Source organism: Hyla sarda, unplaced genomic scaffold, assembly GCF_029499605.1.
Source record: "Hyla sarda isolate aHylSar1 unplaced genomic scaffold, aHylSar1.hap1 scaffold_220, whole genome shotgun sequence".
Lineage (NCBI taxonomy): Eukaryota > Metazoa > Chordata > Amphibia > Anura > Hylidae > Hyla > Hyla sarda.
In genome coordinates this window covers 299923-313780 of record NW_026608873.1, presented here as the reverse complement: position 1 = coordinate 313780, position 13858 = coordinate 299923, and the positions used below count along the sequence as shown (strand labels likewise).

The window sequence follows — 13858 nt, the reverse complement described above, 5'->3', positions numbered from 1 at the left end:
ATCAGTGCAGCAATGCTTATTCAATACCGCCAGCAGATGGAGACACTGGGGGATAATTTTCTAAGGATTTATACTGATTTTTCCTGTCTGAATTTGTCGCACAGAAAGTTGCAGGCCAAATATGTGTGACATTTCTGCGACTTTAGCTTCTAGAGCATTTTTACAACATTATACATAGGTGCTGAATACATAAAAAGCGACTGTTCAGCGACAGACAAGTCGCATCGGCTGAAAGTAGGCCAGAATGTCAGTCCATGTTGGAGCAGGTTTAGATACAGTCTAAAGTATAGATCTCAAAGTCTGTGCACAGAATTTAGCAAGGGCCTCGCACCTTCTGATGCATCAGGTAGGTGCACAATAGCATAGCCTAACCCTCTGTACTTTGGTCTATATTGATGCGGGACATAGACAGCCAGCTGATGACCAATCCATTAGTGCAATGGATGGCTGGAAGCATTTGTCTTTGCCTTTGCAATACCACAGAAGCAATGCATGGTCAATGTACAGCAATGACACACCTGTGTGAACAGCCAGGAGACCCCCCCCCCCCCCCATGTTATGTTACATAGTTACATAGTTAGTACGGTCGAAAAAAGACATATGTCCATCAAGTTCAACCAGGGAATTAAGGGGTAGGGGTGTGGCGCGATATTGGGGAAGGGATGAGATTTTATATTTCTTCATAAGCATTAATCTTATTTTGTCAATTAGGAACATTCAGCACCCACCCGCTATCAAGGCAGCTGCCTATCATGTCATGCCCTACCTGCACAGGTGTGCTGGCTACTCAAATGATCCAATTAAGGAGGCCATTTAGTCAGCAGCAGCAGAAGTCCTGTGCCTGGACGCTCCAACAGGGGCCAGACACAAGCAGAAGCAGCAGAAGCAGCAGCAGCAGCACCACCTTTTGTTTTTTGGCTGCAGCAGCAAGGCCCACAGGGCTGGCTAGCTGGCTAGCCAGCAAGCAGGTAGCAATGAAAGTAGGAATCTTTCTTTTTAACCCTGTAAGGGGGTGGTGCACTGTACCCGAAGATACTGCCATATCGGGTCAATGCATAGGGCGACGGAAGCAAGCTTCGAAATCGGCCCCCGTTCTCAAAAATCCATTTAATATATGGTCCCCAGATAGGGGACGTATCAGATATTAAACTGATAAGAACAGATACTACACTTGATCTTAGCCAAAAGGCCGAGAAGCGATAACCGTGAAAGGGGCGGGCCCAACAAGGTCCCCTTCATGGGCACTATCACTGCTTGCTGTCAGGGAGGCTGCCAGACAATTTTCCATGCACACTCTGGGCTGGGGGGCAGTCAACCACCAGTACACACAGCAGAACCTAAACCCATACCATTATTGCTAAGCAGCAAGACAGGGGCCCATTGCACTCCCACGGGGCCTTTTTAAATGCAATCCATAACCCGGATTTGCCAGGAACCCTTCTTACTCCTCCTACTTGCATGTGACACTGGGCTTAGGATCTGCATAGGAAACACACACACAAGCACACACCTACCTTTGTTGCCTGCAGATGCCTCCTTGGCTGTCCCCAAACGGTATCAAACCAACACCCACGGGAAGCTGTAAGCATAGAGGACATGCCTGCACCCCATTGGACTTACCTGTGTGGGTTAAATCCGGGTTATTTGACAACCTATGGCGGTGATGGTTCTGCTCAGGCAGAGCATTGCTGATGCTCCTCATAAAGCTGTCGCTGCTGTGAAGGTTCTAGGTGACATCACAAATCCCTATGGTTACATACACAACAAAGCTGGGTTGTTGTTGTTTACACTCTGCAAGGCCTGTGGAAGTGAGTGACATCATAGCACTGTAGTTCTGAGGGTTCTAGATGGATGCAACAATCTCCTGTTGCTTCTATGAAGGCCATAATAGACGACATCACCAAACAGCTCCATAGTCACATACACAGCAAAGGAGAGATGTTGTTTACACCTAGTGATGTCAGTGGTATTGAGTGACATCACAGCACAGTGCTAAGGCTCCTGGGCCTGGACACAGCAGCGGCTGCAATATCTCAACGGAGAATACGTTTATATATATGTGTGTGTGTGCGCGTATATATATATATATATATATATATATATATATATATATATATATTTCTCCGCCGAAATCACTTTTAAACCCATTTCCACCTTTTTTTCCCTTCTCTTCCTCTTACTTTTTTTTCACGTTTTTTTGACGTTTTTCTCCTTTTCGCCTCTTTTCTGGGCGTATTATTCTTCTTTTTCTTCTTTTTTTTCGTCTAATGCATACCCCATCAGTGCAGCAATGCTTATTCAATACCGCCAGCAGATGGAGACACTGGGGGATAATTTTCTAAGGATTTATACTGATTTTTCCTGTCTGAATTTGTCGCACAGAAAGTTGCAGGCCAAATATGTGTGACATTTCTGCGACTTTAGCTTCTAGAGCATTTTTACAACATTATACATAGGTGCTGAATACATAAAAAGCGACTGTTCAGCGACAGACAAGTCGCATCGGCTGAAAGTAGGCCAGAATGTCAGTCCATGTTGGAGCAGGTTTAGATACAGTCTAAAGTATAGATCTCAAAGTCTGTGCACAGAATTTAGCAAGGGCCTCGCACCTTCTGATGCATCAGGTAGGTGCACAATAGCATAGCCTAACCCTCTGTACTTTGGTCTATATTGATGCGGGACATAGACAGCCAGCTGATGACCAATCCATTAGTGCAATGGATGGCTGGAAGCATTTGTCTTTGCCTTTGCAATACCACAGAAGCAATGCATGGTCAATGTACAGCAATGACACACCTGTGTGAACAGCCAGGAGACCCCCCCCCCCCCCCATGTTATGTTACATAGTTACATAGTTAGTACGGTCGAAAAAAGACATATGTCCATCAAGTTCAACCAGGGAATTAAGGGGTAGGGGTGTGGCGCGATATTGGGGAAGGGATGAGATTTTATATTTCTTCATAAGCATTAATCTTATTTTGTCAATTAGGAACATTCAGCACCCACCCGCTATCAAGGCAGCTGCCTATCATGTCATGCCCTACCTGCACAGGTGTGCTGGCTACTCAAATGATCCAATTAAGGAGGCCATTTAGTCAGCAGCAGCAGAAGTCCTGTGCCTGGACGCTCCAACAGGGGCCAGACACAAGCAGAAGCAGAAGCAGCAGAAGCAGCAGCAGCAGCACCACCTTTTGTTTTTTGGCTGCAGCAGCAAGGCCCACAGGGCTGGCTAGCTGGCTAGCCAGCAAGCAGGTAGCAATGAAAGTAGGAATCTTTCTTTTTAACCCTGTAAGGGGGTGGTGCACTGTACCCGAAGATACTGCCATATCGGGTCAATGCATAGGGCGACGGAAGCAAGCTTCGAAATCGGCCCCCGTTCTCAAAAATCCATTTAATATATGGTCCCCAGATAGGGGACGTATCAGATATTAAACTGATAAGAACAGATTTTTTTTTTTTTTTTTTTTTTTTTTATCTAAAGCCGAGGAACGTGCTTTCGATTCACCCAAAGTGCAAGAAAAAGTGCAAACGTGTTACACTAAAAAAAAAACGTGCACAAAGGATGCGGTCTATCGCAAGCCCTTCTCCGATAGGAGAGAGGCCCCCCAACAAACCTTACCCTTCACCTCCGGACCAAAAGGTACCTGCGAGGTTCCAGGTTCGATGTCCCTTTTCGCCGAAGCTACTAGGGGACCACAAATGCTCCCGGCATCCCCCTTGGCGTTGGCCAAGGTATCTGCCCGCAGAGCCGATTACGGTAGGTACCCTGCCAAAGCAGGAGTACCCGGGGTGTTTGCAGGGAGGTGCGGAACCTAATGGCCACACACACACCTCCCCTAGACCGCCAGGAGGGACACCCAGAAGGGCTACCGCATCCTGACAAATCCTGTGAACACACAACACGCAAAAAGTGACACAGTGAGACAAAAAAGAAATAAATAAGTGAATGTGTGCAGATATACTGCCCGGACATCCGGCCGGATCTATAAAAATTTCTCTGATCCTAGCCAGAAGGCCGGGAATCAAGAGGTGAGTGCCACAAGGTGAAGAGATTATGGTGCCCGTGCTTCAACTCAGTGAGCCTATTCTCCCAGTGAGTTTCGGCACCTCGGGGTCACCACTCCCCGAGGCACAAAAGTACCTCGGCTCTAGACCCTCTCAGCCTCATGGCGAGACCCGGAGGGAACAGGTCACATCGGGGCAGCCGTCGAGCTGATTCCTCAGAACCAGCCCCGGAAAGCCCTGGTACACCTGCATCCTCCATGCAGCACCCATCCCCACCAGCATGAAAACTGATAAGAACAGATACTACACTTGATCTTAGCCAAAAGGCCGAGAAGCGATAACCGTGAAAGGGGCGGGCCCAACAAGGTCCCCTTCATGGGCACTATCACTGCTTGCTGTCAGGGAGGCTGCCAGACAATTTTCCATGCACACTCTGGGCTGGGGGGCAGTCAACCACCAGTACACACAGCAGAACCTAAACCCATACCATTATTGCTAAGCAGCAAGACAGGGGCCCATTGCACTCCCACGGGGCCTTTTTAAATGCAATCCATAACCCGGATTTGCCAGGAACCCTTCTTACTCCTCCTACTTGCATGTGACACTGGGCTTAGGATCTGCATAGGAAACACACACACAAGCACACACCTACCTTTGTTGCCTGCAGATGCCTCCTTGGCTGTCCCCAAACGGTATCAAACCAACACCCACGGGAAGCTGTAAGCATAGAGGACATGCCTGCACCCCATTGGACTTACCTGTGTGGGTTAAATCCGGGTTATTTGACAACCTATGGCGGTGATGGTTCTGCTCAGGCAGAGCATTGCTGATGCTCCTCATAAAGCTGTCGCTGCTGTGAAGGTTCTAGGTGACATCACAAATCCCTATGGTTACATACACAACAAAGCTGGGTTGTTGTTGTTTACACTCTGCAAGGCCTGTGGAAGTGAGTGACATCATAGCACTGTAGTTCTGAGGGTTCTAGATGGATGCAACAATCTCCTGTTGCTTCTATGAAGGCCATAATAGACGACATCACCAAACAGCTCCATAGTCACATACACAGCAAAGGAGAGATGTTGTTTACACCTAGTGATGTCAGTGGTATTGAGTGACATCACAGCACAGTGCTAAGGCTCCTGGGCCTGGACACAGCAGCGGCTGCAATATCTCAACGGAGAATACGTTTATATATATGTGTGTGTGTGCGCGTATATATATATATATATATATATATATATATATATATATATATATATATTTCTCCGCCGAAATCACTTTTAAACCCATTTCCACCTTTTTTTCCCTTCTCTTCCTCTTACTTTTTTTTCACGTTTTTTTGACGTTTTTCTCCTTTTCGCCTCTTTTCTGGGCGTATTATTCTTCTTTTTCTTCTTTTTTTTCGTCTAATGCATACCCCATCAGTGCAGCAATGCTTATTCAATACCGCCAGCAGATGGAGACACTGGGGGATAATTTTCTAAGGATTTATACTGATTTTTCCTGTCTGAATTTGTCGCACAGAAAGTTGCAGGCCAAATATGTGTGACATTTCTGCGACTTTAGCTTCTAGAGCATTTTTACAACATTATACATAGGTGCTGAATACATAAAAAGCGACTGTTCAGCGACAGACAAGTCGCATCGGCTGAAAGTAGGCCAGAATGTCAGTCCATGTTGGAGCAGGTTTAGATACAGTCTAAAGTATAGATCTCAAAGTCTGTGCACAGAATTTAGCAAGGGCCTCGCACCTTCTGATGCATCAGGTAGGTGCACAATAGCATAGCCTAACCCTCTGTACTTTGGTCTATATTGATGCGGGACATAGACAGCCAGCTGATGACCAATCCATTAGTGCAATGGATGGCTGGAAGCATTTGTCTTTGCCTTTGCAATACCACAGAAGCAATGCATGGTCAATGTACAGCAATGACACACCTGTGTGAACAGCCAGGAGACCCCCCCCCCCCCCATGTTATGTTACATAGTTACATAGTTAGTACGGTCGAAAAAAGACATATGTCCATCAAGTTCAACCAGGGAATTAAGGGGTAGGGGTGTGGCGCGATATTGGGGAAGGGATGAGATTTTATATTTCTTCATAAGCATTAATCTTATTTTGTCAATTAGGAACATTCAGCACCCACCCGCTATCAAGGCAGCTGCCTATCATGTCATGCCCTACCTGCACAGGTGTGCTGGCTACTCAAATGATCCAATTAAGGAGGCCATTTAGTCAGCAGCAGCAGAAGTCCTGTGCCTGGACGCTCCAACAGGGGCCAGACACAAGCAGAAGCAGAAGCAGCAGAAGCAGCAGCAGCAGCACCACCTTTTGTTTTTTGGCTGCAGCAGCAAGGCCCACAGGGCTGGCTAGCTGGCTAGCCAGCAAGCAGGTAGCAATGAAAGTAGGAATCTTTCTTTTTAACCCTGTAAGGGGGTGGTGCACTGTACCCGAAGATACTGCCATATCGGGTCAATGCATAGGGCGACGGAAGCAAGCTTCGAAATCGGCCCCCGTTCTCAAAAATCCATTTAATATATGGTCCCCAGATAGGGGACGTATCAGATATTAAACTGATAAGAACAGATACTACACTTGATCTTAGCCAAAAGGCCGAGAAGCGATAACCGTGAAAGGGGCGGGCCCAACAAGGTCCCCTTCATGGGCACTATCACTGCTTGCTGTCAGGGAGGCTGCCAGACAATTTTCCATGCACACTCTGGGCTGGGGGGCAGTCAACCACCAGTACACACAGCAGAACCTAAACCCATACCATTATTGCTAAGCAGCAAGACAGGGGCCCATTGCACTCCCACGGGGCCTTTTTAAATGCAATCCATAACCCGGATTTGCCAGGAACCCTTCTTACTCCTCCTACTTGCATGTGACACTGGGCTTAGGATCTGCATAGGAAACACACACACAAGCACACACCTACCTTTGTTGCCTGCAGATGCCTCCTTGGCTGTCCCCAAACGGTATCAAACCAACACCCACGGGAAGCTGTAAGCATAGAGGACATGCCTGCACCCCATTGGACTTACCTGTGTGGGTTAAATCCGGGTTATTTGACAACCTATGGCGGTGATGGTTCTGCTCAGGCAGAGCAGTGCTGATGCTCCTCATAAAGCTGTCGCTGCTGTGAAGGTTCTAGGTGACATCACAAATCCCTATGGTTACATACACAACAAAGCTGGGTTGTTGTTGTTTACACTCTGCAAGGCCTGTGGAAGTGAGTGACATCATAGCACTGTAGTTCTGAGGGTTCTAGATGGATGCAACAATCTCCTGTTGCTTCTATGAAGGCCATAATAGACGACATCACCAAACAGCTCCATAGTCACATACACAGCAAAGGAGAGATGTTGTTTACACCTAGTGATGTCAGTGGTATTGAGTGACATCACAGCACAGTGCTAAGGCTCCTGGGCCTGGACACAGCAGCGGCTGCAATATCTCAACGGAGAATACGTTTATATATATGTGTGTGTGTGCGCATATATATATATATATATATATATATATATATATATATATATATATTTCTCCGCCGAAATCACTTTTAAACCCATTTCCACCTTTTTTTCCCTTCTCTTCCTCTTACTTTTTTTTCACGTTTTTTTACGTTTTTCTCCTTTTCGCCTCTTTTCTGGGCGTATTATTCTTCTTTTTCTTCTTTTTTTTTGTCTAATGCATACCCCATCAGTGCAGCAATGCTTATTCAATACCGCCAGCAGATGGAGACACTGGGGGATAATTTTCTAAGGATTTATACTGATTTTTCCTGTCTGAATTTGTCGCACAGAAAGTTGCAGGCCAAATATGTGTGACATTTCTGCGACTTTAGCTTCTAGAGCATTTTTACAACATTATACATAGGTGCTGAATACATAAAAAGCGACTGTTCAGCGACAGACAAGTCGCATCGGCTGAAAGTAGGCCAGAATGTCAGTCCATGTTGGAGCAGGTTTAGATACAGTCTAAAGTATAGATCTCAAAGTCTGTGCACAGAATTTAGCAAGGGCCTCGCACCTTCTGATGCATCAGGTAGGTGCACAATAGCATAGCCTAACCCTCTGTACTTTGGTCTATATTGATGCGGGACATAGACAGCCAGCTGATGACCAATCCATTAGTGCAATGGATGGCTGGAAGCATTTGTCTTTGCCTTTGCAATACCACAGAAGCAATGCATGGTCAATGTACAGCAATGACACACCTGTGTGAACAGCCAGGAGACCCCCCCCCCCCCCCCATGTTATGTTACATAGTTACATAGTTAGTACGGTCGAAAAAAGACATATGTCCATCAAGTTCAACCAGGGAATTAAGGGGTAGGGGTGTGGCGCGATATTGGGGAAGGGATGAGATTTTATATTTCTTCATAAGCATTAATCTTATTTTGTCAATTAGGAACATTCAGCACCCACCCGCTATCAAGGCAGCTGCCTATCATGTCTATCATGTCATGCCCTACCTGCACAGGTGTGCTGGCTACTCAAATGATCCAATTAAGGAGGCCATTTAGTCAGCAGCAGCAGAAGTCCTGTGCCTGGACGCTCCAACAGGGGCCAGACACAAGCAGAAGCAGAAGCAGCAGAAGCAGCACCACCTTTTGTTTTTTGGCTGCAGCAGCAAGGCCCACAGGGCTGGCTAGCTAGCAAGCAGGTAGCAATGAAAGTAGGAATCTTTCTTTTTAACCCTGTAAGGGGGTGGTGCACTGTACCCGAAGATACTGCCATATCGGGTCAATGCATAGGGCGACGGAAGCAAGCTTCGAAATCGGCCCCCGTTCTCAAAAATCCATTTAATATATGGTCCCCAGATAGGGGACGTATCAGATATTAAACTGATAAGAACAGATACTACACTTGATCTTAGCCAAAAGGCCGAGAAGCGATAACCGTGAAAGGGGCGGGCCCAACAAGGTCCCCTTCATGGGCACTATCACTGCTTGCTGTCAGGGAGGCTGCCAGACAATTTTCCATGCACACTCTGGGCTGGGGGGCAGTCAACCACCAGTACACACAGCAGAACCTAAACCCATACCATTATTGCTAAGCAGCAAGACAGGGGCCCATTGCACTCCCACGGGGCCTTTTTAAATGCAATCCATAACCCGGATTTGCCAGGAACCCTTCTTACTCCTCCTACTTGCATGTGACACTGGGCTTAGGATCTGCATAGGAAACACACACACAAGCACACACCTACCTTTGTTGCCTGCAGATGCCTCCTTGGCTGTCCCCAAACGGTATCAAACCAACACCCACGGGAAGCTGTAAGCATAGAGGACATGCCTGCACCCCATTGGACTTACCTGTGTGGGTTAAATCCGGGTTATTTGACAACCTATGGCGGTGATGGTTCTGCTCAGGCAGAGCAGTGCTGATGCTCCTCATAAAGCTGTCGCTGCTGTGAAGGTTCTAGGTGACATCACAAATCCCTATGGTTACATACACAACAAAGCTGGGTTGTTGTTGTTTACACTCTGCAAGGCCTGTGGAAGTGAGTGACATCATAGCACTGTAGTTCTGAGGGTTCTAGATGGATGCAACAATCTCCTGTTGCTTCTATGAAGGCCATAATAGACGACATCACCAAACAGCTCCATAGTCACATACACAGCAAAGGAGAGATGTTGTTTACACCTAGTGATGTCAGTGGTATTGAGTGACATCACAGCACAGTGCTAAGGCTCCTGGGCCTGGACACAGCAGCGGCTGCAATATCTCAACGGAGAATACGTTTATATATATGTGTGTGTGTGCGCGTATATATATATATATATATATATATATATATATATATATATATTTCTCCGCCGAAATCACTTTTAAACCCATTTCCACCTTTTTTTCCCTTCTCTTCCTCTTACTTTTTTTTCACGTTTTTTTACGTTTTTCTCCTTTTCGCCTCTTTTCTGGGCGTATTATTCTTCTTTTTCTTCTTTTTTTTCGTCTAATGCATACCCCATCAGTGCAGCAATGCTTATTCAATACCGCCAGCAGATGGAGACACTGGGGGATAATTTTCTAAGGATTTATACTGATTTTTCCTGTCTGAATTTGTCGCACAGAAAGTTGCAGGCCAAATATGTGTGACATTTCTGCGACTTTAGCTTCTAGAGCATTTTTACAACATTATACATAGGTGCTGAATACATAAAAAGCGACTGTTCAGCGACAGACAAGTCGCATCGGCTGAAAGTAGGCCAGAATGTCAGTCCATGTTGGAGCAGGTTTAGATACAGTCTAAAGTATAGATCTCAAAGTCTGTGCACAGAATTTAGCAAGGGCCTCGCACCTTCTGATGCATCAGGTAGGTGCACAATAGCATAGCCTAACCCTCTGTACTTTGGTCTATATTGATGCGGGACATAGACAGCCAGCTGATGACCAATCCATTAGTGCAATGGATGGCTGGAAGCATTTGTCTTTGCCTTTGCAATACCACAGAAGCAATGCATGGTCAATGTACAGCAATGACACACCTGTGTGAACAGCCAGGAGACCCCCCCCCCCCCCCATGTTATGTTACATAGTTACATAGTTAGTACGGTCGAAAAAAGACATATGTCCATCAAGTTCAACCAGGGAATTAAGGGGTAGGGGTGTGGCGCGATATTGGGGAAGGGATGAGATTTTATATTTCTTCATAAGCATTAATCTTATTTTGTCAATTAGGAACATTCAGCACCCACCCGCTATCAAGGCAGCTGCCTATCATGTCATGCCCTACCTGCACAGGTGTGCTCGCTACTCAAATCATCCAATTAAGGAGGCCATTTAGTCAGCAGCAGCAGAAGTCCTGTGCCTGGACGCTCCAACAGGGGCCAGACACAAGCAGAAGCAGAAGCAGCAGAAGCAGCAGCAGCAGCACCACCTTTTGTTTTTTGGCTGCAGCAGCAAGGCCCACAGGGCTGGCTAGCTGGCTAGCCAGCAAGCAGGTAGCAATGAAAGTAGGAATCTTTCTTTTTAACCCTGTAAGGGGGTGGTGCACTGTACCCGAAGATACTGCCATATCGGGTCAATGCATAGGGCGACGGAAGCAAGCTTCGAAATCGGCCCCCGTTCTCAAAAATCCATTTAATATATGGTCCCCAGATAGGGGACGTATCAGATATTAAACTGATAAGAACAGATACTACACTTGATCTTAGCCAAAAGGCCGAGAAGCGATAACCGTGAAAGGGGCGGGCCCAACAAGGTCCCCTTCATGGGCACTATCACTGCTTGCTGTCAGGGAGGCTGCCAGACAATTTTCCATGCACACTCTGGGCTGGGGGGCAGTCAACCACCAGTACACACAGCAGAACCTAAACCCATACCATTATTGCTAAGCAGCAAGACAGGGGCCCATTGCACTCCCACGGGGCCTTTTTAAATGCAATCCATAACCCGGATTTGCCAGGAACCCTTCTTACTCCTCCTACTTGCATGTGACACTGGGCTTAGGATCTGCATAGGAAACACACACACAAGCACACACCTACCTTTGTTGCCTGCAGATGCCTCCTTGGCTGTCCCCAAACGGTATCAAACCAACACCCACGGGAAGCTGTAAGCATAGAGGACATGCCTGCACCCCATTGGACTTACCTGTGTGGGTTAAATCCGGGTTATTTGACAACCTATGGCGGTGATGGTTCTGCTCAGGCAGAGCAGTGCTGATGCTCCTCATAAAGCTGTCGCTGCTGTGAAGGTTCTAGGTGACATCACAAATCCCTATGGTTACATACACAACAAAGCTGGGTTGTTGTTGTTTACACTCTGCAAGGCCTGTGGAAGTGAGTGACATCATAGCACTGTAGTTCTGAGGGTTCTAGATGGATGCAACAATCTCCTGTTGCTTCTATGAAGGCCATAATAGACGACATCACCAAACAGCTCCATAGTCACATACACAGCAAAGGAGAGATGTTGTTTACACCTAGTGATGTCAGTGGTATTGAGTGACATCACAGCACAGTGCTAAGGCTCCTGGGCCTGGACACAGCAGCGGCTGCAATATCTCAACGGAGAATACGTTTATATATATGTGTGTGTGTGCGCGTATATATATATATATATATATATATATATATATATATATATTTCTCCGCCGAAATCACTTTTAAACCCATTTCCACCTTTTTTTCCCTTCTCTTCCTCTTACTTTTTTTTCACGTTTTTTTACGTTTTTCTCCTTTTCGCCTCTTTTCTGGGCGTATTATTCTTCTTTTTCTTCTTTTTTTTCGTCTAATGCATACCCCATCAGTGCAGCAATGCTTATTCAATACCGCCAGCAGATGGAGACACTGGGGGATAATTTTCTAAGGATTTATACTGATTTTTCCTGTCTGAATTTGTCGCACAGAAAGTTGCAGGCCAAATATGTGTGACATTTCTGCGACTTTAGCTTCTAGAGCATTTTTACAACATTATACATAGGTGCTGAATACATAAAAAGCGACTGTTCAGCGACAGACAAGTCGCATCGGCTGAAAGTAGGCCAGAATGTCAGTCCATGTTGGAGCAGGTTTAGATACAGTCTAAAGTATAGATCTCAAAGTCTGTGCACAGAATTTAGCAAGGGCCTCGCACCTTCTGATGCATCAGGTAGGTGCACAATAGCATAGCCTAACCCTCTGTACTTTGGTCTATATTGATGCGGGACATAGACAGCCAGCTGATGACCAATCCATTAGTGCAATGGATGGCTGGAAGCATTTGTCTTTGCCTTTGCAATACCACAGAAGCAATGCATGGTCAATGTACAGCAATGACACACCTGTGTGAACAGCCAGGAGACCCCCCCCCCCCCCCCATGTTATGTTACATAGTTACATAGTTAGTACGGTCGAAAAAAGACATATGTCCATCAAGTTCAACCAGGGAATTAAGGGGTAGGGGTGTGGCGCGATATTGGGGAAGGGATGAGATTTTATATTTCTTCATAAGCATTAATCTTATTTTGTCAATTAGGAACATTCAGCACCCACCCGCTATCAAGGCAGCTGCCTATCATGTCATGCCCTACCTGCACAGGTGTGCTGGCTACTCAAATGATCCAATTAAGGAGGCCATTTAGTCAGCAGCAGCAGAAGTCCTGTGCCTGGACGCTCCAACAGGGGCCAGACACAAGCAGAAGCAGAAGCAGCAGAAGCAGCAGCAGCAGCACCACCTTTTGTTTTTTGGCTGCAGCAGCAAGGCCCACAGGGCTGGCTAGCTGGCTAGCCAGCAAGCAGGTAGCAATGAAAGTAGGAATCTTTCTTTTTAACCCTGTAAGGGGGTGGTGCACTGTACCCGAAGATACTGCCATATCGGGTCAATGCATAGGGCGACGGAAGCAAGCTTCGCAATCGGCCCCCGTTCTCAAAAATCCATTTAATATATGGTCCCCAGATAGGGGACGTATCAGATATTAAACTGATAAGAACAGATACTACACTTGATCTTAGCCAAAAGGCCGAGAAGCGATAACCGTGAAAGGGGCGGGCCCAACAAGGTCCCCTTCATGGGCACTATCACTGCTTGCTGTCAGGGAGGCTGCCAGACAATTTTCCATGCACACTCTGGGCTGGGGGGCAGTCAACCACCAGTACACACAGCAGAACCTAAACCCATACCATTATTGCTAAGCAGCAAGACAGGGGCCCATTGCACTCCCACGGGGCCTTTTTAAATGCAATCCATAACCCGGATTTGCCAGGAACCCTTCTTACTCCTCCTACTTGCATGTGACACTGGGCTTAGGATCTGCATAGGAAACACACACACAAGCACACACCTACCTTTGTTGCCTGCAGATGCCTCCTTGGCTGTCCCCAAACGGTATCAAACCAACACCCACGGGAAGCTGTAAGCATAG

At 46.6% G+C, this 13858-nt stretch overlaps 6 non-coding genes and 1 pseudogene across 6 annotated transcripts; all 7 read right to left on the bottom strand.

Moving 5' to 3' along the window:
- Positions 1-1010: 1010 nt before the first annotated feature.
- LOC130320420 (U2 spliceosomal RNA) lies at positions 1011-1201 on the bottom strand. The gene has a single exon (XR_008866316.1). It is a non-coding gene; the product is annotated as a U2 spliceosomal RNA (small nuclear RNA).
- A 2093-nt stretch (positions 1202-3294) lies between these two features.
- On the bottom strand, positions 3295-3486 carry LOC130320496 (U2 spliceosomal RNA). The gene has a single exon (XR_008866381.1). It is a non-coding gene; the product is annotated as a U2 spliceosomal RNA (small nuclear RNA).
- Positions 3487-4184: 698 nt separating this feature from the next.
- On the bottom strand, positions 4185-4344 carry LOC130320506 (U2 spliceosomal RNA; annotated as a pseudogene).
- Positions 4345-6440: 2096 nt separating this feature from the next.
- Positions 6441-6631, bottom strand: LOC130320419 (U2 spliceosomal RNA). Its single transcript, XR_008866315.1, has one exon. It is a non-coding gene; the product is annotated as a U2 spliceosomal RNA (small nuclear RNA).
- A 2085-nt stretch (positions 6632-8716) lies between these two features.
- LOC130320418 (U2 spliceosomal RNA) lies at positions 8717-8907 on the bottom strand. The gene has a single exon (XR_008866314.1). It is a non-coding gene; the product is annotated as a U2 spliceosomal RNA (small nuclear RNA).
- A 2090-nt stretch (positions 8908-10997) lies between these two features.
- Positions 10998-11188, bottom strand: LOC130320415 (U2 spliceosomal RNA). Its single transcript, XR_008866312.1, has one exon. It is a non-coding gene; the product is annotated as a U2 spliceosomal RNA (small nuclear RNA).
- A 2089-nt stretch (positions 11189-13277) lies between these two features.
- LOC130320477 (U2 spliceosomal RNA) lies at positions 13278-13468 on the bottom strand. Its single transcript, XR_008866367.1, has one exon. It is a non-coding gene; the product is annotated as a U2 spliceosomal RNA (small nuclear RNA).
- Positions 13469-13858: the final 390 nt, after the last annotated feature.